The sequence below is a fragment of the Phocoena sinus genome, chromosome 2, assembly GCF_008692025.1.
Source record: "Phocoena sinus isolate mPhoSin1 chromosome 2, mPhoSin1.pri, whole genome shotgun sequence".
In the NCBI taxonomy this organism is placed as follows: domain Eukaryota; kingdom Metazoa; phylum Chordata; class Mammalia; order Artiodactyla; family Phocoenidae; genus Phocoena; species Phocoena sinus.
In genome coordinates, this window is record NC_045764.1 from 119,340,562 (window position 1) to 119,366,400 (window position 25,839).

The following is a 25,839-nucleotide window of genomic DNA, read 5'->3' on the forward strand; positions in this document are numbered from 1 at the left end:
GCGTTCCTGGAGTAAACCCCACTTGATCATGGTGTATGATCCTTTTAATGTGCTGTTGGATTCTGTTTGCTAGTATTTTGTTGAGGATTTTTGCATCTATGTTCATCAGTGATATTGGCCTGTAGTTTTCTTTCCTTGTGACATCCTTGTCTGGTTTTGGTATCAGGGTGATGGTGGCCTCGTAGAATGAGTTTGGGAGTGTTCCTCCCTCTGCTCTATTTTGGAAGAGTTTGAGAAGGATAGGTGTTAGCTCTTCTCTAAATGTTTGATAGAATTCACCTGTGAAGCCATCTGGTCCTGGGCTTTTTTTGTTGGAAGATTTTTACACAGTTTCAATTTCAGTGCTTGTGATTGGTCTGTTCATATTTTCTATTTCTTCCTGATTCAGTCTTGGCAGATTGTGCAATTCTAAGAATTTGTCCATTTCTTCCAGGTTGTCCATTTTATTGGCATAGTGTTGCCTGCAGTAATCTCTCATGATCTTTTGTATTTTTGCAGTCAGTTGTTACTTCTCCTTTTTCATTTCTAATTCTATTGATTTGAGTCTTCTCCCTTTTTTTCTTGATGAGTCTGGCTAATGGTTTATCAATTTTGTTTCTCTTCTCAAAGAACCAGCTTTTAGTTTTATTGATCTTTTCTATCGTTTCCTTCATTTCTTTTTCATTTTTTTCTGATATCATCTTTATGATTTCTTTCCTTCTGCTAACTTTGGGGTTTTTTTGTTCTTTCTCTAATTGCTTTAGGTGCAAAGTTACGTTGTTTTTTCAAGATGTTTCCTGTTTCTTAATTGTATTGCTATAAACTTCTCTCTTAGAACTGCTTTTGCTGTATCCCATAGGCTTTGGGTCATTGTGTCTCCATTATCATTTGTTTCTAGGTATTTTTTGATATCCTCTTTGATTTCTTCAGTGATCACTTCGTTATTAAGTAGTGTATTGTTTAGCCTCCATGTGTTTGTATTTTTTACAGATCTTTTCCTGTAATTGATATGTAGTCTCATAACGTTGTGGTTGGAAAACATACTTGATACAATTTCAATTTTTTTTAATTTACCAAGGCTTGATTCGTGACCCAAGATATGATCTATCCTGGAGAATGTTCCATGAGCACTTGAGAAAAATGTGTATTCTGTTGTTTTTGCATGGAATGTCTTATAAATATCAATTAAGTCCATCTTGTTTAATATGTCATTTAAAGCTTGTGTTTCCTTATTTATTTTCATTTTGGATGATCTGTCCAATGGTGAAAGTGGGGTGTTAAAGTCCCCTACTATGAATGTGTTACTGTCGATTTCCCCTTTAATGGCTGTTAGTATTTGCCTTATGTATTGAGGTGCTCCTATGTTGGGTGCATAAGTATTTACAATTGTTATATCTTCTTCTTGGATCGATCCCTTGATCATTATGTAGTGTCCATCTTTGTCTCTTCTAATAGTCTTTATTTTAAAGTCTATTTTGTCTGATATGAGTATTGCTACTCCAGCATTCTTTTGGTTTCCATTTGTATGGAATATCTTTTTCCATCTCCTTACTTTCAGTCTGTATGTGTCTCTAGGTCTGAAGTGTGTCTCTTGTAGACAGCATATATATGGGTCTTTTTTTTTGTACCCATTCAGCCTGTCTATGTCTTTTGGTGGGAACATTTAGTCCATTTACATTTAAGGTAATTATTGATATGTATGTTCCTATTCCCATTTTCTTAATTGTTTTGGGTTTGTTATTGTAGGTCATTTCCTTCTCTTGTGCTTCTTCCCTAGAGAAGTTCCTTTAGCATTTGTTGTAAAGCTGGCTTGGTGGTGCTGAACTCTCTCAGCTTTTGCTTGTCTGTAAAGGTTTTAATTTCTACATCAACTCTAAATGAGAACGTTGCTGGGTAGAGTAATCTTGGTTGTAGGTTTTTCTCCTTCATCACTTTAAATATGTTCTGCCAGTCCCTTCTGCTTGCAGAGTTTCTGCTGAAAGATCAGCTGTTAACCTTATGGGGATTCCCTTGTGTGTTATTTGTTGTTTTTCCCTTGCTGCTTTTAATATGTTTTCTTTGTATTTAATTTTTGACAGTTTGATTAATATGTGTCTTGGCATATTTCTCCTTGGATTTATCCTGTATGGGACTCTCTGTGCTTCCTGGACTTGATTAACTATTTCCTTTCCCATATTAGGGAAGTTTTCAACTATAATCTCTTTAAATATTTTCTCAGTCCCTTTCTTTTTCCCTTCTTCTTCTGGAACCCCTATAATTCGAATGTTGGTGCATTTAATGTTGTCCCAGAGGTCTCTGAGACTGTCCTCAGTTCTTTTCATTCTTTTTTCTTTATTCTGCTCTGCAGTAGTTATTTCCACTATTTTATCTTCCAGGTCAGTTATCCGTTCTTCTGTCTTAGTTATTCTGCTATTGAACCCATCTAGAGTATTTTTAATTTCATTTATTGTGTGGTTCATCATTGCTTATTTCACGTTTAGTTCTTCTAGGTCCTTGTTAAATGTTTCTTGCATTTTGTCTATTCTGTTTCCAAGATTTTGGATCATCTTTACTATCATTATTCTGAATTATTTTTCAGGTAGACAGCCTATTTCCTCTTCATTTCTTATGTCTAGTGGGTTTTTATCTCGCTCCTTCATCTGCTGTGTGTTTTTCTGTCTTCTCATTTTGCTTATCTTACTGTGTTTGGGGTCTCCTTTTTGCAGGCTGCAGGTTCGTAGTTCCCATTGTTTTTGGTGACTGTCCCCAGGGGCTAAAGTTGGTTCAGTGGATTGTGTAGGCTTCCTGGTGGAGGGGACTAGTGCCTGTGTTCTGGTGGATGAGGCTGGATCTTGTCTTTCTGGTGGGCAGGTCCACGTCTAGTAGTGTGTTTTGGGGTGTCTGTGGACTTATTATGATTTAGGCAGCTTCTCTGCTAATGGGTGGGGTTGTGTTCCTGTCTTGCTAGTTGTTTGGCATAGGGTGTCCAGCACTGTAGCTTGCTGATCGTTGAGTGAAGCTGGATGCTGGTGTTGAAAAAATCTCTGGGAGATTTTCGCCATTTGATATTATGTGGAGCTGGGAGGTCTCTTGTGAACCAGTGTCCTGAAGTTGGCTCTCCCACCTCAGAGGCACAGCAGTGACTCCTGGCTGCAGCACCAAGAGCCTTTCATCCACACAGCTCAGAATAAAAGGGAGAAAAACTAGAAAGAAAGAAAGAAAGAAAGAAAGAAAGAAAGAAAGAAAGGAAGGAAGGAAAAAAGAAAGAAAGAAAGAAAGAAAATAGAAAGAAAGAAAAGAGGAAAAATAAAATAAGATAAAATAAAATCAAGTTATTAAAATAATTATTTTTAAAAAAAGGGACGGATAGAACCCTAGGACTAATGGTGGAAGCAAAGCTATAGAGACAAAATCTCACACAGAAGCATACATATACTCACTCAAAAAAAGAGGAAAAGGGGAAAAAATAATAAATCTTGCTCTCAAAGTCTACCTCCTCCATTTGGGATGATTCATTGTCTATTCATGTGTTCCACAGATGCAGGGTACATCAAGTTGATGGTGGAGCTTTAATCCGTTGCTTCTGAGGCTTCTGGGAGAGATTTCCCTTTCTCTTCTTTGTTTGCCCAGCTCCCAGGGGCTCAGCTTTGGATTTGGCCCCGCCTCTGCGTGTAGGTCGCCGGACGGCGTCTGTTCTTCTCTCAGACAGGACGGGGTTAAGGGAACCGTTGATGCGGGGGCTCTGGCTCACTCAGGCCCGGGGAGGGAGGGGCACGGAGTGCGGGAAGAGCCTGCGGCGGCAGAGGCCGGCATGACATTGCACCAGCCTGAGGCGCGCCGTGCGTTCTTCCGGGGGAGTTGTCCCTGGATCCCGGGACCCTGGCACTGGCGGGCTGCACAGGCTCCCTGGAAGGGGGGTGTGGATAGTGACCTGTGCTCGCACACAGGCTTCTTGGTGGCGGCAACAGCAGCCTTAGCGTCTCATGCCTGTCTCTGGGGTCCGCGCTTTTAGCCGTGGCTCGCGCCCGTCTCTGGAGCTCCTTTAAGCAGCGTTCTTAATCCCCTCTCCTCGCACACCAGGAAACTAAGAGGGAAGAAAAAGTTTCTTGCCTCTTTGGCAGGTCCAGACTTTTCCCCAGACTTCCTGCCGGCTAGCCGTGGTGCACTAACCCCCTGCAGGCTGTGTTCACACCGCCAATCCCAGTCCTCCCCCTGCGCTGTGACCGAAGCCCGAGCCTCAGCTCCCAGCGCCGCCCGCCCCTGCGGGTGAGCAGAGAAGCCTCTCGGCCTGATGAGTACCAGTCGGCACCGCTCCTCTGTGCGGGAATCTCTCCGCTTTGCCCTCTGCACCCCTGTTGCTGCGCTCTCCTCCGCGGCTTCGAAGCTTCCCCCTCCACCACCCGGAGTCTCCGCCCGCGAAGGTGCTTCCTAGTGTGTGGAAACATTTCCTCCTTCACAGCTCCCTCCCACTGGTGCAGGTCCCGTCCCTATTATTTTGTCTCTGTTTATTTTTTCTTTTTCCCTACGCAGCTACGTGGGGGAGTTTCTTGCCTTTTGGGAGGTCTGAGGTCTTATGCCAGCGTCCAGTGGGTGTTCTGTAGGAGTTGCTCCACGTGTAGATGTATTTCTGGTGTATCTGTGGGGAGGAAGGTGATCTCCGTGTCTTACTCTTCCACCATTTTCCCCCTCCCAGAATATTTTTTAATGTAGGAAAAATTCTTATAAGCGATGAGGTAAATAAAATGTCAGTTATGTTATTGCTCAGCCTACATATTCATCGTTAAGTCTTGTCTTGAAAAGTAGGATAAAACTGATCAGTTAAAACTGGGTAAAAAGGGGGAATGACTCAAGAGATATGAAAAGTGTGAAAGTTTCTACACTTTCTTGTTCAATTTACTTATAACCCTCTAGCAGTATAGTCGCTAAAACTATCTAATGGTAAGATAAACTAAAGGGAAAGCCGAACCTGTGCCCTATGATGAAACTTGGTTTTGCCTGGTAAAAGCAAAAGGAAAACCTCCTGCATTCTGGACAGTTAGGTCCCACAGGTTCACATTTCTAGGGAATTTTTTAAAAGTAGCTCTTCAAAATTTATTCTTCATTGGTTCAGCACTGATAATAAAAAATGTGTTTCTTTGATAGTCTTAATATTCACTCTGATAACTGGTATTTGTCAGTTTAATAACTTTCATTATCCTAGTGTTTCCATAAGTATAAACAGAATGAGTGGATACAATTGTATTGTAAAACAGGTGGTTAAAACATAGTCTTGATACAATGAAAGACTTCATATGCACAAGAACTAGCCTTTTAAGGAAAGAATTTTAAGTAATAAAAATATTACTTCCCATAGAAATTATTTGATTTGAAAATAAGTAGTAAAAACTAAGGCACTTATACACACTTTATGACTTTGCCACTCTTACTTGGCAATATGGCTGAATTTTCAATCCCAAGTGTTATTCTCTTTTGCTGAGAGGATAGATGGAGAAAACCCCTTTTAAAAGATCAGTTTTCTTTGCTTCTTCAATAGCATTTGTTGATTACATTTTCCATCAATCATTCACTGCTCTATGGAATGTTTTATCGTCCAATAAGTAAAACATCTTTGTCTCTAAAATGTAATTTCTGGAAAATGCTCTCAAGATTTGGCTTCCCCATAGCTGACAAAAACTGAGGAGACAGAACACAAGTGTAGTCTCTTTTTCCCAAGTGGATTTCAATACAATTTATTTTAATCATCCCCTGTAGGCTTGCTCATTTATCTTGTTGATTAGTACAGTTGACACTTCTATTCCGGAATATCTTTTATGGTTTACTATACCTTTATACTTCACTCCAATTTGTAGGATATCTATTTTGTCAAGACAATGGATTATAAATAAAACAAATAGTGCTATATGAATTTTAAAATAGTCTCAGTCTAGTGTCAGTTCAAAGCAAAATGATTACATTCCCCAAACCATAAAATATATTTTAGAAGTTCTCAATAACTATTTGTTAAGATAGTTTTAAGCTATTTTACTGTAGACTTTTAAATAAGATTCTAGCTGCCGACATAAATGAAGGAATACAAAAAAAAAAAAAGAGGTAATTGATTTTTTTGCAAAGCATGGGCATATTTTCCATCCATAGGGAACACACAGACAACTCCCAGAGATACCAATTCAAGAGCAGGTAGTGAGGATGTCAGCCAACAACGCTGAAACTAAACTTGACATGTCTAAAAAACCCCAAATATCAAGTAGAATCAAAAATGATATTATACATTGCATTTTACCCTCTGAAGTAAAAATATTTTTCTGACCTGAGCAATTTGCTGATAGAGCAAAGTATGTTTGAAGGAATTTTTTTGTTGGTATATATTTTCCATTACTTTTTTGATTAAAAGTTAGCTGCACGAACAGTTACTGAATGCCCAGCATCTAAAGAGGGAAGCAGGGAACAGATGTTTAATAATTTATTCTTATAATTCTCTATCATGAAAGATTTTGGTTACTTTTCTAGCATTAAAAAAAAAAGAAAATATACCAAATGCCACTGAATGGCATTTTTAAATTGGTTAAAATGGTGAATTTTCACTCTAATGGTGAATATGTTTTTTGCCACAGTAAAAATAAGTTAGTTCATATGCCTTTAGTGAAACCACGTTTTTCCCAAGTTCAATAAGGAAAAACTCACAAGTTATACCTATAGGCCTCTCTTAGGACTGAAATCTGCACTGTCGAAAACATTTCCACCAGTGTCCACATGTGAATATTAAGCAATTAATATGTGGCTACTGCAACTAAGCAAGTGAATTTTTTATTTTATTTATTTGTTTATTTATTCATTTATTGTTATTGTTTGTTAATTGTCTGCTCTGGTACATATCTACCCTCTTAACTATGCAACTGGAATATGTAGTGGGTTAGTTAATGGAAAAAATCAGTTAGGGGCTTCCCTGGTGGCGCAGTGGTTGGGGGTCCACCTGCCGATGCAGGGGACACGGGTTCATGCCCCGGTCCGGGAGGATCCCACATGCCACGGAGTGGCTGGGCCTGTGAGCCATGGCCCCTCAGCCTGCGTGTCCAGAGCCTGTGTTCCGCAACGGGAGAGGCCACAGCAGTGAGAGGCTCACGTACCGCGAAAAAAAAAATCGGTTAAAGAAGAGAATTATAAAAAATGAAGTATACAAGCACAATTTTAATAATATATTTAAACTTAAAACATAAACATATACTCGTCCATTAGTTGGTTGTTGGTTGTAGGAACTAGGCCTTTTCACCATAATGCACTTTCTACCACTACTAATTTCAGTTTCTTTAAAGTGAAGTGACAGGTTTTTGAACAAATCCAAGAGCCGGATCTTTAGAGATTTTTATGTTTTCCTCAGTTCTTCACTGTTTTCTCATCCATACCTAATTCCACTTTTAAAACTCAAGTGTTTCCAAAGCATTTCGCCTTTTTTCTCCTCTTGAACTATCAGTTAACCTAATTTTTAATGAATCACACAGCTACAATTAAAAGTGGCATGAACATTTTGGTGACACACCTGATTAACTCTTGGTGTGCCCACAACCCAGTGAGGAGATAAATGTGAGTCCAGCCACAGCACTGAATAGGAATAGGCCAGGTCCATAGGCATCAGTACTCTTCCAAGTGCTGGCGAAGAGATGGTTAAGTGGAGGCTGTCTAAGATAATTTCTCTGTCCTAACAAGGAATGACAGACATTGGCATTTGGACTCCAGAAGGTAGGAGGAAAGATTCTGTAGCAGGAATGCCTGGATGAGGCACTGCCATGGCCAGTAAAAGGGTACCATGATCAGAGAGTTTGTCCCAGCAAGGAGTGAAGGGGCATAGAAAACTTCTGTTTATTAAGCACTTCTCTTGTGCCCACCCTCTTACAGGCATTATTTCATAGATTCGTCACAGTGTCCCTCATTTTCAGATGAAGTCATTGAGCATATTCCCAAAACATGTAGATCTGGAATTAGGAAACTATTCTGTCAAATGTCAAAACCAGTCTGTTCAACCAGTATTGGTTGAATGGCTATGCTCACCAAGTGATTCTGACGCAGAAGGTTCATGAAAACACAATGTCACCTTCACAAGGAACTACTGAGATGGCCAGCCAGAAAGGGAGGGAGCACTGCTGAGTAGGGAATGGTGTGGTTTGAGAGGGCTGGAGTGATTTGCTGGAGCCAGCTCATACCACCTTGCAAGAGCCAATTGTTAAATCAAAGAAATTTTATGAGTTGCTTCTTAAATACAGTCATTATTTACAAAAAAACATATAAACCTGCAATTAAATACATTATACAATGAACAAAGGTAATAAACACTCAAAATTCATCACTTCTTAATTATGTTAATTTTTCCACATAATTATCTTCTATGTTCTTAAGGTTATTTGTGTCTATTGCATCTGTATGGAGGAGATGCTATATGCATTAGTTATCTGGTGTTGCAAAACAAATTACAGTGGCAGCTCAATTATGAAACCTGTCTGATGGTTTCAGGTATAAATCGATTATTTCTTTTCATCAGAGTTTTTCACTAGTCAGCTTTTCCTCCCTACTAACTGCACCACAGATTGTAGTTCTTAAGGATTTGTTGCAATTGGCTTTTCTAGTTAGAGCACTGGAATTAGTAACAGAATATTAAAAATGCATTAAACAGGACAGTAATTTTCATTTACCCTTTGCATATTTCCATCTTGCACAGTATGCAACAGTTGTGTTTCATAACAGAATTCTTACTGAGCAGATACAATAGCTACCAGGGAAGCAGGACTAAGAATTCACAGTTGAAATGACACTGTTGTAATAATCTTTACTGAGTTTTGTTGAAATAGGGAATAATTTGTCTTAGAACATGCAATACATATTTTCCTTTGGGGGGAAGAAATTGAGAAGTGATTTTTATAGTATGTTTTTTTTATTAACATAGTTAGCAATCATTGAAATGGCTGATTGTCAAAGTAGGCAAAGAAAAAAGTTAAATCAATTATCTGACTCCTTTCTACATAATGAGATCAAGACTGTATTCACATTGATCTACTCACCAGGATTAACTAAGAGCCCCAAAGCAGGTCTCTATGTATACCTGGATCGGAAAGCCACTTTCTCTTATAAGTGCAAGATAATTTCCTCATTAAAACTTCAAAAGAACAAGTTGTAGAATTATGTCTGGTTGAGAGATGTTTTTTCTCCTTGTGCACAAAATAATTTTCCATGTACTGTCAGAGGTTCAGTGATACTACAGTAACATGGAAATGACCAGGATTATTCCAGGGCTTTTCATTTTAGTCTTTCTTAAAAGAAAAAGTCTGCCAAATGTCAAGTACTGTTTCTGCTGCTAGGATGGCTTTGTAAAATTTTAACAAAATTATTTTCTCATAAATATAAACCCTGGACACACACAAACAAAAACTACCAGAGGGATTTGGAGAACAAAACAAAGTAGACACATTTTGGATGGCAGTTGAATCTCGGGGGAAATTTTTGGTGAGTGACTAATGGTGGCTAATGACCCAAGAGAGAAAAAGTCCATCATCTTTCTGGCCTGAAAAGAGTGAGAGAAAATTTTGGGGACTCCTTGGCCCATGCAGAGTGAGAGGGGTTACTGATCAAAAACAAATGACAAAAAAAACCCTAAACTATGGTAGTCCCAAATTCTGTATATTAACTTTACCTGTCTCTGGCTGACCACAAGCCAAGCATGTGCAGACAGACTCAAAGCACTGAGTATAAAATGATTAATGAGTTGCCCCTCCACCATCACCACCAACGTAAAACAGATTTTGCCTTGAAAACAGTTTGAATATAACCAGGTTAATGGCTTGCTTAAATAAAAATGTGACAATCTTCACAAGAATATATCAGAATGCTGATTCTCCATTACATAATATTGACAATGTCAGTGTTACAACCTAAAATCAATAGGCATACAAGAAAAAAAAATGACCCATTCTGAAGGAAAAATAATATCAACAGAGGCCAATGCAAGATGACTTGATATTGAAATTATCAGAAAGCAGCTACTAAACTTACGCTTAATGAGGTAAAGAAAAAAAACAACACAATGAGGAATGAAAAGACAAGAAATTTCAGTAGAGGAATACAAAAAACAAAAGAGAACTGAGTGCACATTTTAGAACTGAAAATTATAATAGTTAAATTTAAAAATATCTGGCTGGAAAAATGGAGATATACATGCTGAACAACCACTATGGTGACCACCACAAAATAACTGCAAAGTGACTTCTAAATTTAAAAAAAAATTCTAGAAAACTCAAAACATAGAAAGAGAAGAACAACAACAACAACAAAAAAAAAAACAAGGGGAGAATGCAGAAACCAAAAGTGTCATTTCATACCATCCAACATACATTCTACAGTTTTTACTTTACATTTTATCACTATTCTCATCCTCCACTGGAATATAACTTATGTGAAAGCAGGGATCTTTTTCTGTTTTAATGTATTTATTTATACATTTTTAAACTAATTTCAATTTTAGATTCCCTGAATACCTGACACATATTAGCTTCTTAACAACTATTGGTTGGATAAATGAATAAGTTCCAGATTTAATGTAATTTTTATCTATTAAGGTAGAACTAATAATCTAATGTGAGCCAAATATACCCATTTAAGATAATAAAGGAAAATCATTTATATTCTTCACCTGAGTGCTAAATTCAATTGCATGTTTTCTGAAGCTTCCTATTATTATAATCACATATTCTTAATTTTTGAATTGTAATATGATTTCTGGATGGTTGGCAGCTCAAGTTATCATTTTAAATCTTATTAAGAAAAGCCTGAGTAGAGATGAGTGACCCTCAGTGGAGTCTGGTAGAACTCAGATTAGCAAGGGTTCCAGATGCTTTATGCTGATACAAATGCTGTATGAATTTCCTAAGCTCATTCAATTGAGCTACACAGTTCTTGAGGGACCCTTGTTATAATATTTTGACATTCTAACATGTGGTCCCAGAAGCAAAAATTCAATTGCAGGAGTATCTTAAGAAGTTGGGTAGGAGGGTTACTTGAAGTTGGTGATTTTGTGTGTATTCATAATTACTGGTTTTATTATTCTGACATTTGGAATTGATGCATATGTTTTACATTAAATAGTATAAGTATATAAAATACTTTTCAAGGTATCTGTCACATTATTTGTCTTAAAATATAAGTAAATATATAAATAGCACTAGATGAAGTTAAAACAGTGCTTTAATTACTTCAGACTAGCTTTATCTGTTTATGTGGACAAGCAAGCCTTAAGATTACCTCTGGGTTTGCTATGGGTCTTGATTGAAGAGATAGAAGACAGAGAGAGACAGACAGAGAGACACAGAGACAGAGACAGAGAGTTTGAGCGAGACAGAGACAGAGAGTTTGAGTGAAAATAGTTTCCAATATTTATTTCTACGTTCCAACAGATTACCACAGTGCAAGAACACATATGACTAAACTATTACAAGGTGTGCAGTCAAGCCACCAGCTGTAGCTTCTGTGTATCTGGAAAAATTAGAATAGATAGAGAATGAGAATGACCCAAAAGAAATGGATTATTCCTACAACCAATCATATATTAAGCAGTTCCCTGAAATGACTAGTTTTTACTTTTTTAAAAAATTAATTAATTTATTTATTTTGGGCTGTGTTGGGTCTTCGTTGCTGTGGGTGGGCTTTCTCTAGTTGCAGTGAGTGGGGGCTATTCTTCATTGCAGTGCACAGGCTTCTCCTTGCGGTGGCCTCTCTTGTTGCGGAGCATGGGCTATAGGCGCGTGAGCTTCAGTAGTTGTGGCACATGGGCTTCAGTAGTTGTGGCTCACGGGCTCTAGAGCTCAGGCTCAGTAGTTGTGGTGCACAGGCTTAGCTGCTTCACGGCATGTGGGATCTCCCCAGACCAGGGCTCGAGCCCATGTCCCCTGCACTCGCAGTCAGGTTCTCTACCACTGTGCCACCAGGGAAGCCCTAGTTTTCACTTTTATGTAAGACAAATTTTAATAAGTTAAGAAATGGAGGAAACATCATGGGAGTTCAACCATCTCACTGGACCTTTACCAAAACCTTTGTGGGGGACCAGGGGACAAAAACAAAACAATAAAAGTCTATCACACATGGCCTAAGTCTTAAGAAACTCAAATGAAAAATTTTACATTAAAAAATAAGAGACAACCATTCATTTAGTAAAGAAACATTAACAAGGCCACTTGGGAAGTTTCATTACACAAGTCAGAAATATTCCTTAAAAAAATAAACTACTTTAGTAAGTTAGTTCTGAAAAACTTGTTCATTAATTTAAACATGGGTCTGGTGGAAACTGCTCATCTCTCTCAAAAGTTCAACTATATGCCTCACTTGGGTACCAAAGAACTCACTTTCAGGATTGATCATTGGCATGGCCGCCATGTGCTGCCTGCTATGGGCACGATGCTCAGCAAGGCACTTCCGCTGTTCTCCAAGGTGTCTCTGCAGCTACTTGGGTTTCTGCAAAATCGGGTGGCTTGGTTACAATCACAGGAAGGCAGAAGGATATATCTTTTTTGTGACATTGCTTCAGAATCACATGGAATCATTTCTGCTGCACTTTCTTGGTTGAACTAGTTAGAAAATTCTGCCCAGTTTCAAGGGAAGAAGATATTATCAACCCCTAATGACTCAGGAGTGGTAAAATTCTGGAAATATGGTGGTGGCCATCTTTGGAAAATCCAAACTTCCACACCTGGCTCCTTTATGATCTACCCACAATATTTCTGACAAAATAAGCTCTTTAGCCCTTAGTGAAAAATGTTAAAAGCTCATGTTTCCACACTTATATTATTCGAGCAATTTTAGATGCTTAAGTTCAACATTGATGAAGTAAGTTTTAATGTTTCAGTTGTTCTTCTGCTAAATTTATTCACAAATATTTATAATTGCTGGCTTATATTTACCACTTTACATAAATCTAGGAAATGTCTTCATTCAAGTATGCTAATTTTTATTATGCTGAATAAACAATGTATTTAATTACTCCTAAAAATCATAAAATTCTTTATCAAACTACAGCATAATTAACCAAACTATTGACAATGATTTTTTTTTTTTTTTTTTTATAAATTTATTTATTCATTTATTTATTTTTGGCTGTGTTGGGTCTTCGTTTCTGTGCGAGGGCTTTCTCTAGTTGTGGCAAGCGGGGGCCACTCTTCATCGCGGTGCGCGGGCCTCTCACTGTCGCGGCCTCTCTTGCTGCGGAGCACAGGCTCCAGACGCGCAGGCCTCTCACTGTCGCGGCCTCTCTTGCTGCGGAGCACAGGCTCCAGACGCGCAGAGCTCAGTATTTGTAGCTCACGGGCCCAGCTGCTCCGTGGCACGTGGGATCTTCCCAGACCAGGGCTTGAACCCGTGTCCCCTGCATTGGCAGGCAGACTCTCAACCACTGCGCCACCAGGGAAGCCCTGACAATGATTTTTTACTTCTCTTCCTTTTGACTTTATTTTTTTACTTCTATACCTTTTAATTTCAGATTGCCCTATTCTAACTTATATTTAAATTAGAATATTTTTAGAAGTTCATTTTTTGGTTTTATTTTAAAGAGATAGAGAATATCAATTTGTTATAACATAATATCTCTTTCTTAGGCATTTCTTGGACTTTTCTTTGAAAATAAATGAGGAAAATATGGAATTGTTTATAAAAGTGTTTTTCTTTATTTATATTAAGTTAGTGGCAGTTTCTGATTGTTTTCCAGATACGTAAATATATTTTGATAATTATTCCTAACCATAGTCTGAAAAATTCCAATGAATATTGTGAATATAGTAAAATGAAACATACACAAATCTTCCAATATGTACAGACATTAGAAACCTATCTCAGTACAGATGTTGGCCATCACTATCAATTGACAGCTAAATTGTTGGTTTAGGGCTACCTTTTGGCTGAGACAGCTAAATGAGGCACCTGAATTCTAGTCTACTGTATAAGATATACATGGTCCTCAAAAGTAAGGTCATATATCAATAAATACAAGTATTAAGAATTATATTGATAACAAAAGCAATCCTTGTCATATATAAAGTCTATTTTTCTGTCACAAACACTATTTTTCTAGTCATTTCTATGTTTACCTCAACATTAGTAATGAAGCAAGTCATGAATATAAGCAGTGATTAGAAAGAAAGCCTAAAATAATTGTCTTAATTCCTTTCATTTTCCAATTAAAACTAATAGGATAATGTATGATGACAGTGCAAGCCAAAAGGAATGGTGCAATTGTTTTTCTAAATGGATCAGATAAAACTTGTGACCAGGTGAAGACTTTTTACTTGGTTTGCTTCAGTTTTGCCTTTTACTGCTTTCATTTCAGCAACTAAAAGTTTGTGGTTGGCAGCCAAAACAAATTTATCTTCTGTTGAATTTCATTTTATGGAATTTCTAGGATGAGGGTTGGTTTCCAGTGTGCAGAGAAGTGATTATAATAGAAATATTTAACCTATGAAAGTGTTCTTTGAAATTGCAAATTATAGGAAGCCGATTAAATTGACCACCATTTGTTGTCTTCCACAAATAATAAATTTTTATCCAATGAAGCTTCAATTGCTTAAATATTTTTGGTAATCTCTCCTCAAAAAATGTTACCCAAATATATGAATAAAGCACGGGAACTTACTGGTATTTTCATATCTCTTGTGGAGAAAATTATTTTTCCTCCTTGTTTATTTAATTTTCTAAAAAATTAAATATATCTTCAATACATGGAAAACATTGTCCTTGATATAATGGGACTGTTAAAATTAATTGATTCATATTTAACCCATTTATAGAAAAATATCCTAAAAAACAATTTCAATATATGTTTTCACCAGTTGATTTTACAAGGTATTTTATACTGACTATTGAAAAATTAGAATATTTAGTTCTCTTGATTTTCTATATTTAATTCAAATGTTAAAAGTAATTTTATCTTTGAGAATAGCTCTCACTTTTCTACTCTATTTCATCATTTTGTGTCAACTTTCTCCAGAATGTTTCAAACAATAAAGTATGTAACTCAGCCTAAAATTTATGAAAGTACTCGTTACAAATTATATCACTGATATCCCAAAATTGCTGAGAAAATGTATATTTAACAATTATTTTATTAGAAATTTTAAAAACATGTTTTTCTTCTATTTTGTATCTTATCTTATTATACAGTTGAATAAAATAGTGTACTATGAAACCCTAATTCAATAACAATTTCTGTCAGCATTTTATGCTAAAATTAAATCCAGATTATTCAAGTATCCATTTGGTATGGTAAGTATTTAAAATTATACCAGATTCTTCTACCAGATAACATGCCTTGAGGCTTTCTTAACAGATTATAAATTCTGGTGCCAGCCTACTTGGGTTTAAATCCTTGCTCTACAATTTCCTGTCACCTTAGAAGCAACATTTTACCAGTCTCCTTCAGGTACTGTCTATAAAATGGTGAGAGTGAAAATGGTACATCACTTATGATATTGGCCTGGGAATTAAATATTTTATCTAAATGTTTAGCATATGATCTGTCTTTTAAAAAGTATATATGTTACTTTTTTAATGATTTTTCTTCCCAGGACCATTAGGACCGTTTGTTCAGGTGATGCAAATGATTTTAGAGTTGGTCTTATCAAAAATAATTGTTAGCGATGTAAATACTAATTTTCTACAAAAATTAATTCTCTCAAAAGCAAATAAAAATGACATTTAAACTTTCTTTTTCTTAATGTTTGTTCTGTAACTTTCCTATGTTAACTTGAAAGAGGAAAAGCATCACTTTATCCCATTGTTTCTGCCTCAAGAGCACTGACTTTCAGAATACAGAAATAAAATACTGATTGCAGGTTTTCTAGCGATTCATTTTACTGATTCAGCACACTTATTTGATAATAAGCACATATTTATTTTCAGTTTGCAAATTTTATAGTGCAGTTCTCTAAGTACTCTACATGAGACATCTCAATATAATAAATGGCTTTTAAGCAAGCACATCAAAGCACAACTGACTTTTTTCCTTGTATTTATTCATTTACTTATCCACTGGAGGGAAATAAAGCACACGATACCTGTCCATGGTGCATTTCAATGGTTGGGTTACTAGACCTTATCAAGGTTCTTTACTATCACTTTATTCTAGTAGCTATATTCTTCTCTCAGACTCAGAGTAAAGCCAAGAGATAATATTCCTTCAATTACATGGTTTTCAGTATGCTGATAACTTCTAATCTCAGCTAGATTGTTGATAACTAAAAAAAGAAAAATTAAATCCAGGCATAGATTCACTTTACAAATGTCCATTTTGGATAATGAGGGAGACATCTCATATACTGTACTTTGAAATAGTCTCAATTATTTTAAACTAAAGTAGTTTTATATGATTACTGATTTATATAAATTAGTCTAAAAAGTATGAGAATAATAATTTCCAAGTATTTATAATTCTTTATTAATTTATTTATTCTACACATCATATTGTGTATTAATTATGTTCAGATGACTCTGCTACCCGAATGCTGTGAAATAGGAGAAAAATAATATTAGCGAGATAATAATAACATAGTTTAGATAAATAAAGGACCAAATTAGTAATAGCTTTTTTTCCTTACTTTTTTGTTTCTTAAAAGGAAAGATTGAAAAGGATTTAGATTATTCAGTTCATACCAGATAAGTCAGGCCTTAAGAAATTACTGTGCTGTCCTCAGTAAAACAATGTTGAAAAACGTCATGACAATGGGAATGATTAAATCTCTTTTTCAGTTTTAGATGTGTAAGTTTAGAGTAGCACAAAATCAAACAAATGAACATAATTGGCAAATAAATATACCACACTGGAGTGTATTTTGTAAAATCTATGTTCCTTTTATAATATATGTTTATTATTGAAATTTTGAATGACAATATCACTTTTCAAATGACAATATCACTTCCACTTTACCAAATAACTTGACTTTTTGAGTCTTGTAAGAATAATAATTCCTAAATCAATTAGAGGTACTCAAACATGTTACTATGCTAATAGCAAATGTACATTTTCCTTTAATAAGTAGACATACACTTAGATTTGAAATGTATTAATTCACTGTGCTGCTTCTCTTATCTAATCCACCAGCCCACTAGTTTCAGCTCAAATATATGTACCCCAAATGGTTTATCATTTGTATTTGGAGATATATGTTGTTGTCACTTTTGTGTTACAAATGATGTCTTTTATACGAAATTCTACCATCACATAATATTACAAATATGACTTAAAACTGTTAGCAAGCATTTAATTTTAATTGCTTTGTCCATATTGCTATTATCTCCCTGCAGAATTATTGTTACTACAGTTAACAGTATAAGAATATTATTTCCAGAATGCTTTTGCTCATAAGTGTCACTTTGTGTGCTGATTAAAATAATTGTTTTTATCAGATTTGTAATATTTTAATTTTTCATTGTGATGTTTCAAACATAGAAAAAACAGCAGAAACAAATATTACATATACCTATCAGTTCATTATTATGATTAAACACACATTATATTACCTGTAGATGCTTTTATTTCTCTTTTAGAAAAAAAACTTGCAGACATAGACTATAAGTCCACATACTATTCTTTTCCTCTTTCTCATTCTCCAGAGTTAATCAAATACCTGAAACTGGTGAATATCATTTCCATATTTCTTACTATTCTTTTATTGTGTATGTTTAATATATAATATACACATGACATACAGAATTGCTTTGCTTTGCTTTGCTTCTTGAAATGTTACAAAGAAATGGACCCAAGAAGCTATCTTATGTAGGATTTTACGTATCAGTGTTGAAGAAGTGAAATTGGTCAGTACTATTCTGTCCATGTATTTCCCTTTTTGGTGTTAGTAAAATAAAACTACACTAAAAATATATATTTGGGGTTCAGGTTCTGGATAAGATGTATATACACACTACCTGTGTGTCCTAATGAATACTGAGAACCCTCATAAGCAAATAGAACAGGCAGAATAGAACAGAAGATTAGAATCCAAAATACCATCAAAGCTGCAGTGAATCTAGTATTTTTTTCTCTTCTGATATCTCATGGTTTTAAACTTAAACACCAGAATATGCCACTGGGGCACAAACAGAGAGAGCTCAAAGAGAAATCCTCTAGTCTGGCTCAAGGAGTGTGAAAAGGAACCCTTAACACTCAGAGTATATAATTTTATATCTTTTGTTTTCTTTCTTTCATTCTCCTTCGCTCTAACCCTTAAGCAATCCCATTGTGACAGCAGCAGCTGGCAGCAATAAGCTCCTGCAGGAGTCAAAATTCTAATGGAGATGAGCCTTCTTTGTCCTTCTATGGAACTGTATTTACAAAAGAATGGGTGGAAATCCATTTTTTTCTTTGTTTGGTTGGTTGGTTGGTTTTTTTCTCTATCCTTGTTTTGCTTGGCTCTGCATGCAGGAGCAGTTTTGGGAGTGCCCAGCAAGGCAGAGTATATAAAACACCAGATTTCTGAATAGAGTTCCAGAGAGGAGCCCAAAGAAACCAGGAAGTACAAGGATATTGTGGAGAGGAAAGTGCTGAGGAAGGAGATAAACTAAGCTATTTATGACTTTCTGGGCTCATCCTCAAACTCCACATGTGTACATCTGATCCCATTCAGTACACCAAACACTTTGAGAATTGAACAGAGAGACCATCACCCAGGTCTGGATATTGACTGGTGCACACATGGAACAGTTCCGAATGGTGCAAAAAGGGTTGGAATCAGAATTGACTTTAAAACAGTAGCCCATGGAAGGCTATCAACGTTCGCCACAGGATTTAATCAAGACCCAGAGTCTCATTGTATAACATTTAATAAGTCTAAGGTAAAATTCAGAAATCCTTGGAATTTGAAGAACCAGGAAAATCTCATTTCATATGGAAAAAATAAATCAAGACACACCCATGATGAGATGACACATATATTTGAATTATTTGGCAAAGACTTGAAAGAAACTATTAATTTCACAAAGCTCCAGAAAACAATTTAAAAGGTATTTGAAACCAAAAGGAAAATTTGTTTCAGCAAGGAAATATAAGGTACACATTACTTGGGAAAAAAAAAAACGCCTCACTATATACAGGGACTAATTGGCAGAATAGAGATAACAGAGGAAATTGAAGATAAAGATACATTATTCAATCTGAACAACAGAGGGGAAAAAAAATAATGACAAGAGCCTTATGTCATGTAACAAAATATTTATATTATTTGTGTCTTTGGAGTATCAGGAGAGGAGATAGAGCAAAGTGTGGAAAAATTTTTGAAAAAAATCACAGAAACTTCCCAAACTTGGAGCCAAGATATAAACTTACCAGTTGAAGAAGCTTAGTGAATACCAAATAGGGTAAATACAAAGGACTCCATGACCAGATACTACTGAAAATGAAAGATAAAGAAAAAAGTCTTTTAAAAATTCTTAGAGAAAACAAACAAACAGAAAACAAACAAAAAAAAAAACACTGTCTATAGGGAACAATAATTTCAATGACTGCAGATTTCTCACTAGATACCATGGACTCCAGAAAGTAAGGGTACCACAGTGCTAAGTGCTGAAAGGAAAAAGCTTTAAAACCAAGTTTCAGTATTCAGGGCAAATATTATTTAAGGATAAATGTAAAATAAGAGCTTTCTCAGATGAAGCAAAACTAAAATAACTCATTGCAGCAGAACTGCTCTAAAAAAATTACTTAAAGGAATTTCTTCAAAAAGAGGATGTTATGGGTTGATGTGTCCCCCTCCTCCCAAAAAAAGGTATATAGAAGCCCCCAGATTTCTTACAGAGAGAATCAAGTGAAAATGTGGTCATTGGGGTGGGCTGTAATCCAATGTGACTGCTGTCCTTATACAAAGAAGAATTTTGGACACAAAGACAAGGATAGAGGGAAGACAATGTGAAGACCCAGAGAGGCATGGAACAGACGTTTCCTTACAGACCTCAGAAGGAACAAACCCTACCAACAACTTGATCTTGGACATCTAGCAACTAGAACTGTGAAACAGTAAATTTCTGTTTTTGTAGGCCAACCAGCTACTTTATGGTACTTTGTTATGGCAGTCCTAGGAAACTAATACAAAGGGGAAATGATAACAGAAATTTGGAACATCGGAAATGAAGAAAAAAAGCAATTGCTTAAAAGTGTTAGGAGTGACAGGGAGTATAATGACATTCTGAAATGATGGAAAATAGAGAATTTGTTGCCAGCACACCTGCCCTAAATGAATAGCTAAAGGAAGTTCTCTAAAAGAAGGAAACTTGGAACATCAGGAAGGAAGAAAGAACGTGGAAATGGCAAATATGTGGGCAAATTCAGTTTCCTTCTCAAGTTTTATATTTGATGGCTGAAGTAAAAATTGGAACACTGATACATGTAAAGGGAGTAATTGAGATAATTATAGAGTGTGAGCAGGCAGCAGGCAGCAGGAGAGCAAGTGGGAGGAAGGAACTGAGGGTGGGACTCAGCAAGCTGTGTGTGAGCCAAGCGAGGGCAGCCACCTCCAGGGAGCACTGAGATTCCTCTAGTCCCTCTGACGCTACCCACCATTCAAAGGTTGATTCTTTCAGAGAGCAGATCACAACTGAGGCAGAAGACTTGGTGGAAAACATTTTCTCAAAGAAGTTGTTAGAACTTGACAGTTTTTTGAAAGGACCAATCCTAAACATATATAACCTAACTCAGATCCACTCAGACATGAGTCTGCTGGTCCCTGACTATTCTTCTCACCAATAGCCACAATGGACTGGAAGATCCCACTTCCAAGAAGCGAAGATTGGGTGAGTGTGGAGGCCTTCCAAGGAACCATGGTATTTGTGATGCCCAATGTGATGCTAAAAAGCAACCAGGAGTTAGTGGAGAGTTTTGAGACAGTGAAACATGAGATCTGGCCGCTGATCCTGAAATGAAGCACCATAAAAATGTGGGTACAACTCCTAATTCCTGTGTTAGAAGATGGGAACAACTTCGGGGTGTCCATTGAGGAGAAGACAATTGCAGAGCTAAGAATGTTGAGAGCTGCATCTCATCTGGATCAGATTTCTAGATATTATGTTACAAGAGCCAAATCGGTTTCCAAAGTAGCTAAATATCCCCATGTGGAGGACTTTCCTGCACCCTGACAGGTATTGATGAGAAAGAATATAACAGCTTTTAGCTCATCATATCAGAGCTAAAGAATCAATATGTCATTCTACATGACATGATCCTGAAAAATATCAAAAAGATCAAATGCAGAAACACTGTACAGAGGCCAAGGCCAGGGGACTCTGTGAGTCTGGCTCAAGACCCACATCACCTTAGTTTGTTACATGACTATGGTGATGGGGAGATTGGCTGGAAATAGTAATCACACTTCTCTGTGTTTTTAGTTAGAGTTTAATGAAACTGTCATGTAGTTCTGTGACAGACTTACCTCTTTTTTACAGGCCTTCTATTTCCTTCCCCAATACCTCATAATAAAATAAAATCAATAAACCTGTCCTAATTTCTGGAGAACTCCAGGTTTGTGTGCCCAGTATGTTAGCACAAGAATACATATGCTTTCTCTCTTCCACTTTTCCTTCCTTTAGGGGAGACAAGCTAATATCTTGGGCTTCGTGTTTTCTTCCTTTTGATGGTTAGTTGGTTAGGAACTGAGGGAACTAGAAGAAAATGCTAGGTATTTTTTAAAAATTGGAGTCAAGTGGATCAGCTCTTCTCTTCCTGAGGAAAGATTAGTGTCTCTTGCCACTGTGGGACATCGGATCCTGCCTGCCACAGTTGCCCTGATGATGACTTAGGGTTTCCCATCTACATACATTCCACTTTGAACCTGAACCTGAGCATGACAAAAAACACCTTGGACCTTCAGCCAAATCCCTAGCTCCTTCAGATGTTTTTATAACTAGGATTTTTACATGCACATATATCCGTAATACACCTACACATAGTCATGCACGCACATGCCTTCCTACTCTGTTAGCTGTCACCTCCTCCCCCCTGCCCTGGTAAATTGGAGTGGGAGGTGTCTGCAGCTGTGAAGGTCAGCTGCTGCCATTGTTGCTGCTCCTTTTGGGCTCTCTTTTTGGAGTTTTACTTCTAGGGAAAGCAGTCACTTGTGTGCATATGTGTAAATGCCCACACAGCACGTACATATTCTGTGTATATAGAAATCTGTCAGGCAAGTCAAAACCATAGAAAAGTTGCCTCTATATCTCAAATCTTCCAGAGATATCACTTGTTACAGCTTTTGTACTAACCCATAACACCCCCAGTTTTTTATTGTACCACTACTGGAGAGTCAATATCTGCTGTCAATCTGCTGGTGACTCTCTCAGTGTCTATTTCTGACTTTTATTCTTTCTTTGTCTCTGTCTTCCAACCCCCAATCATATTTCCACCTGAATGCATCTTTTTTTTTTTACTCCCAGTATGGTGTAGAGAAGGAGTCAGGATGCTGTTTTCCCATGAAGAGTATTCAGTAACAAAGCAATTGCATTTTAGTTGTGCCCCTACCCACTCTCCAGACCCCTTCCAGCTAAAACCCTTCCCTCCTCCTACCATGTGTCTCTCAATTTCTTTTTTGTTTGTTGGATTGTTCCACTGCCCCTCCTCCTCACCCTACCACCTTTGGATTGTAATGTAAAATTATTTTGCCATGTCAAGAAATTATCAAAATTACAGGTACTTTTACTTCTTTCTTTAAAAAAAAGGTAATTATATTATAAAGCAAAATAAACCAAAACAAGCAGCAAAATGGTAATAAAAAGTAAGTGCAGAAATAAATGAAACAGAAAAGCAAAAAGGAAAATTAAAAACCAACTTTTTGAAATGATCAATAAAATTAATAAACCTCAAATACTGACAAAGAAGTAGAGAAAAGACACAAATTACCAGTGTCAGGAATAGAACCAAATGGAATATCACTAAAGACCTTGTAGATGTCAAAAGGATAATAAGGGAACACTAGAAACAACTTGATGCTCATAACTTTAGCTTTTGGTGTAGTAGACCAATTCCTTGGAAAGCACAATCTTCCACAACTCATCTAATATGAAATAATAATTTTGGTAGCTTCATAACTATTAAGGAAATTGAATTCACTCATTAAAACTCCCCCAAATAAATCTCTAGGCCCATGTGTTTTCACTGAAGAATTCTACCAAATTTATAAAGAAGAATGAATATTGAATCTAGACAATTCCTTTCACAAAATATGAGGGAAACATTTCAACTCATTTTATGAGGCCATCATTACCCTGATACCAAAATCAGAGGTATTACAAAAAAAGGGAACTATAGACCAATATCCCTCATGAATATAGATGCAAAAATTAACAAAATATTTGCAAATATAATTCAGCAATATATAAAAAGAAATATATACCATTACCAAATTTATTTATTCCATGTATAATATTTGAAGATCAGTCACTAAACTCCACCATATTAATAGGCTAAAAAAGAAAAGTCACAGAGCATATTTTATTGAGAAAATTCAATACCCGTTCATGATAATAACTGAGCAGATTTAGAGGGAGGATTCTGATTTGATAAAGGGCTTATACAAGCAAACCTCATTTTATTGTGCTTCACGATATTGCATTTTTTACAAATTGAAGGTTTGTGGCAACCTTGCATCCAGAAAGTTATTGGTGCCATTTCCCCAACATTTTCATGTCTCCGTGTCACATTTTGGTAATTCTTGAAGAATTAGACATGGAGCCTGAAGTTGTGACTGAATTGCTGCAATCTCATGATAAAACTTTAATGGATAAGGAGTTTCTTCTTAGGGATGAACAAAGAAAGTGGTTTCTTGATCAGGAATCTACTCATGGTGAAGATGCTGTGAAGATTGTTGAAATGACAACAAAGGATTTAGAATATTACTTAAACTTAGTTGATAAAGCAACAGCAGAGTTTGAGAGGATTGACTCTGATTTTGAAAGAAGTTGGACTATGGGTAAAATGTTATCAAATATTTCCAAGCTATGCCTGTATTAAAATAGTACAGCAAGTATCACACCTAAAAATTAGTAATTTTCCCCTTGAGGTTGGGAACATGGCAAGAATTTCTGTTCTCCACATTCCTTTTTAGCATAGTACTGCAATTTCTAGCCAATGGAATAAGGCAAAAAGGAATGACTGAGTGAATGAAATAAAAGGTAAGCAGATTAGAAAGGAAGAAAAGAAACTTATTTACAGACAACATAGTTTTCCATGGAGAAAATACCAAGGAAACTAAGAAACAAGAATAACAACAACAACAGCAAAAAGAACTTCTAGTACTAAGTGAGTTCAGTATGGTCACAAGATACAAAATAAACAAACAAAATCTATTGTATCTCTACATAGGAGCAGTGAACTCTTGGACAAAAAATAAAAAGGTTACCACACCATTTACAGTTGTTCTAAAAATGAAATACTTAGATGTAAATCTAACAAAACATGTAAAGGACTAGTATGCTTAAAACTACAAAATCATAACTAAATAAATAAAAGATTTAAGTAAATTATGCTGTATTTAAATAGAACATACAGTGTTCATGGATTGAAAGATTCAACAAAGTAAAGATACAATTCTATCCAAATTGATATATAGATTTAATTCAATTCCTATAAAAATCCTAGAAGATTCATTATAGAGATAGGCATGATGTCCTAAAATTTATGGGGAAAGACAAAGGAAATGGAAACTTAAAATAACTGAAACAATTTTTAAAAGGAAGAAAATGAATGGATCAGCATACCTAGAATTAAGGTTTACTATATAACTGTGGTTATCAGTTGCCATTGGCTGAATATTGCCAGAATTGATCAGTGGAACAGAATAGAGACTCTAGAAATAACCCCTCACAGATATCTGCAAATGAATAGAGAAGGAGCAAAATCAACTGAATGATGGAAGGATAGACTTCAAAAAATTGTGCTGGAGCAATAAGACTCCCATAGTCCCCCCTGCCCTCCAAAAGTCTTAACCTAAATGTCACATTTGATACAAAAATTAGCTCATAACACAATACTATGCAAAATACAATACTATAAAAACAAAAACTATAAAGCTTTTAGCAAAAAAATAGGTGATAATCGTCAGCACCTAAGAAGGGTACATTAAGCATTCTTAGACTTAACAATAGAACAGGATCCATAAAAGAAAAAATATATATATAAATCATACTTAATAAAAATTAAAATTTTTGCCCTGTGAAAGGTTTAGTTAAGAGGATGAAAAGACAAGTTCTGACTGGGAAAGAACATTTGCAAGCCACTTATCAGACAAAGTAGTAGTACCCCAAATATATAAATATATAAAAGAACTCTCAATCTTATAAGAAAAAGGACAAAAGACATAAACTGACATTTCACTGAAAAGGCTAGTTAGGTAGGAAAATCTAATCTAATAGGAAAATAAGCATATGAAAAACCATTCAACATCTTCAGCCATTAGGGAAATGCAAATTAAACTGTAATGAATTATAAATACATGTTTATTAGAATACCTATAATCAAAAGTAATGACAACACTAAAGGCTGGCAAGGATGTGGAGAAACTGGGTTGCTCACACGTTGCTGGAAGGAATATAAAATGGTTCAGTTGCTCTGTAAAGCAGATTGACAATTTCTTAAAAACCTAAACAAGCAATTACCATCTGAACCAGCTATTGCACTCCTGGGCATTTATCCCAGAGAAATGAAAATTTATGTTCACACTAAAACCTGGGAATGGATGTTTGTTCAAAGCAGCTTTGTTTGTAATAGTCAAACCAGGAAACAACCCAAATGTCACTTACGGGTGAATGGTTAAACAAACTGTGGTATATACCTATCATGGAATACTACTCAATGATAAAAAGGAGTAACAATGATAGCAACACCTTGAATGA

The 25,839-nt window shown here is 36.1% G+C and overlaps 1 pseudogene; it reads left to right on the forward strand.

Moving 5' to 3' along the window:
• LOC116748616 overlaps nt 1–21,320 on the forward strand; it is a 55,002-nt pseudogene extending 33,682 nt beyond the window's left edge.
• Nucleotides 21,321–25,839: the final 4,519 nt, after the last annotated feature.